The sequence below is a fragment of the Pygoscelis adeliae genome, unplaced genomic scaffold (assembly GCF_000699105.1).
Source record: "Pygoscelis adeliae isolate BGI_AS28 unplaced genomic scaffold, ASM69910v1 Scaffold273, whole genome shotgun sequence".
In the NCBI taxonomy this organism is placed as follows: domain Eukaryota; kingdom Metazoa; phylum Chordata; class Aves; order Sphenisciformes; family Spheniscidae; genus Pygoscelis; species Pygoscelis adeliae.
In genome coordinates this window covers 756,207-759,091 of record NW_008824416.1, presented here as the reverse complement: position 1 = coordinate 759,091, position 2,885 = coordinate 756,207, and positions in this window count along the sequence as shown.

Below are 2,885 nucleotides of genomic sequence, written 5' to 3'. Positions count from 1 at the left end.
GAGAGGTAAAAGCTTTGGGCAGAAACTGGGTATCCTGGAGCCCACCAAACCCTCAGGGTGGGATGGACCTCAGAGCAGGGGCACTTCGGTCAGGTTGCTCAGGACCATGTCCAGCCGGGCTCTGAGTATCTCCAGGGATGGAGACTCCACATCATCTCTGGGCAACTTGGTTCAACGTTTGGCCATCCACCCCATAAAAAAGCTTTTTCTTAGGTTTAAGTGGAATTTCCTGTATTTCAGTCCGTGCCAGCCAGTAAGGCCTCACCCTGCCCGTGGAGACCGATAGGTCCCCAGGTGGGTCCAAAAATCCCACTTATGGGGTGCCCCAGTTCCCAGGATGGGAGTGTTACCCTGAGACCCCAAACCAGGAGGCCACAAGCCCTTCGAGAGGAGATGCAGATGAATATGAAACAAAAAATTTGGAGATTCAACTCTTTTTATTATGGAAGTCTATAAAATAGCCACATGGATTATTTTTTTTTTTTTAAGATCACAAAATACACAACATTCATTTTAATATGCGACACATAATATTATATACATATTAAAAACCACATGACTGAAACACATGTTCACACGGCACCAATTTCATAACGAAAAACCCCACAAGTGCTTTTTTCTTTTTTTTAATATTAAAAACAACTGTGATAAAACATATTAATATTTTTCCAGACAATGTTTACAATAAAGAGAAAAAAAATCATATTTTACTAAATAACAAATATTTAACAGCAAAACTTTATACTAAATATCTATTTTGAATTATAACAAAAATAGTACTTATAATAGTTTATAAAGACAGACAAAAAAAATTTGTGTATAAAATAATATTATAGCAAATTGGACTGTGCTAAGAAAAAAAAAAAAAACAAAAAACAAACAATTCTGAGATTCAAAGTGCTTTATTCTGCAAACCCACTGCAGCAACTTTTTTAGTCAAGTTATATTAGTTAGGAATGGAAAAACAAAAGCATGACTTACTTATGCCTAGATTAAATACTCACACACACACATTATATATACACATGATGTAAGCATATATATATAATGGATGTATGCATCTTACATTACCGCTCTCCAGTCAACCACTCACTCAAAAGCATGTTTGGTTTTCACGTTATAATGACATTGGAAGTTAAAATAAAAATTTCAGCGAAACCCTTCACTGATTTCCCGTAAGCACAAGCAGGACAGAGCCCTTTCCGAAAAGTCTGCCCAAGAGATTTTTCTCGCCGTAGCGCGGCGCGAAGCCACCCGTGAGCTTTAACTGGACCTTTTAACCTTGTTGTCTGTTCCCCTCTCCAGCTTTCCCCTTTTTCAGCCTCCTCTCTCCCCCGAGCAGAGTTTTATTCCCCCGACAGGTCTCAGCTGGAAATGTGGGACTCCTGGATAGCACCCGGCGGTGGGTCTCTGCCGGGCTTTCGCCTTGCAGCTCCCCCCGGCAGAGCATCCTCCACCTCTTGCCCCCATCCCCATATCCTACAAGGGCTCATCATCAGCAAAGACCATGGACACCCTCACGTGCCACTTACCTTTCCCCAAATGTTTGCCCCTGGGAGACTCACCCCTTCCCACCGCATTCAGGTTTATGTTCTTTGCTTCTTTGCCCTTTAGGATTTTGATTGCGATTAAGCTCCTTTTATCACCGGGACAGTTTTCTCTCCAACAGGGACAAGGAAAATACCTGAAATCTCAACAGTGCCTGAGCTAGCGGCGTTTCACTCAAAATTTCCAGGCTGTCAAACTAGCTGAGCCTCTGCTTCAGGGACATGGTGCACATAGCCAGATGCTCCTGAGACCTTGCTTTTGGGTTTGGCACGTTGTTTACCAACCAGGAGGCAAGGTCTGGATCTGAGTGGCATCCGCTAGAAGATTGGGAGTTTTATTTCAGGGTAAATCAACCTGAAAAATCAAGCTGTGCACCCCGATGTGAGTGGAGACCATCCACCGGGATGCTCCTGGGGAGTTTCTGGCAGCTTGGCTGACGGCACTCCAACCTCAAGTGCTTCCCCTGGCTAAAAAACTGCCTCACTCCTCCTCGCCCCCACCAGACGATGGGCTGGCAAAGGCAGCCATCACCATCGCTCGCTTCACACTTCCTTCAACCTTCCAAAGAGGCACCCACTCCTCAAAAGCACAACCTGCAAAGCAACCTGGTAAGCCACATCTGCCCCTTCGCCTTTCTTATTTCAACCCCTCTGACTTATCTGGACACCTTTAAAGCAGAAAGCCAAGCTGACCACCCAAGCATGAGATCTTTTCCCATCACGGTTCGGAGAGGTCTCAACCATGGTCCTTCTCTTGTTCTTTCCACCTCGGAGGGCAGGAGGTGGGAGAGGAGTGGGACTGAGCAGGCTGGGCAGGGATGGCCTCCCCTGAGAGGGATCTCCCAACCCGGTGCTTGGCTCTAGTCTGAACCAAACATCTGCCGGGGCGCTCGGGGAGCTTTTGCTCTGCACCCATGTGCGAGGCCATGTCCGCTTTCAACACAACCCACCCGTCTCACACTCAACCCAGAAGCCTCTTGCATGCAAAAAAATAAAATAAAATAAAATAAACCCACACAGCAAATCGAATGCAAGATACCTTGGTGGACGCTTGCTTGTGCCGGAGAAGCTTTGGGCAGGGCCCCTCTCACGGGTTAGCGGTGGGACGGGGCGGACAGCTTGCAAGGAGCCCACCGCTCGCTCTCCTTCCTGCCGAACTCTCCCATCGCCAAACAAAACCCAAACACGAGACAAACAATGCATATGTTGGCTTATTTATAGAGATCATCTTTAATGCAAATGCCTCCCGTGGAAGAGGACGCACCGAAACGAGCAGCTCTGAGTGGGGCGGCTTTGTTCAGCGCCCCGGTGCTCGCAGAGCCATGGCGAGTGGCGGGG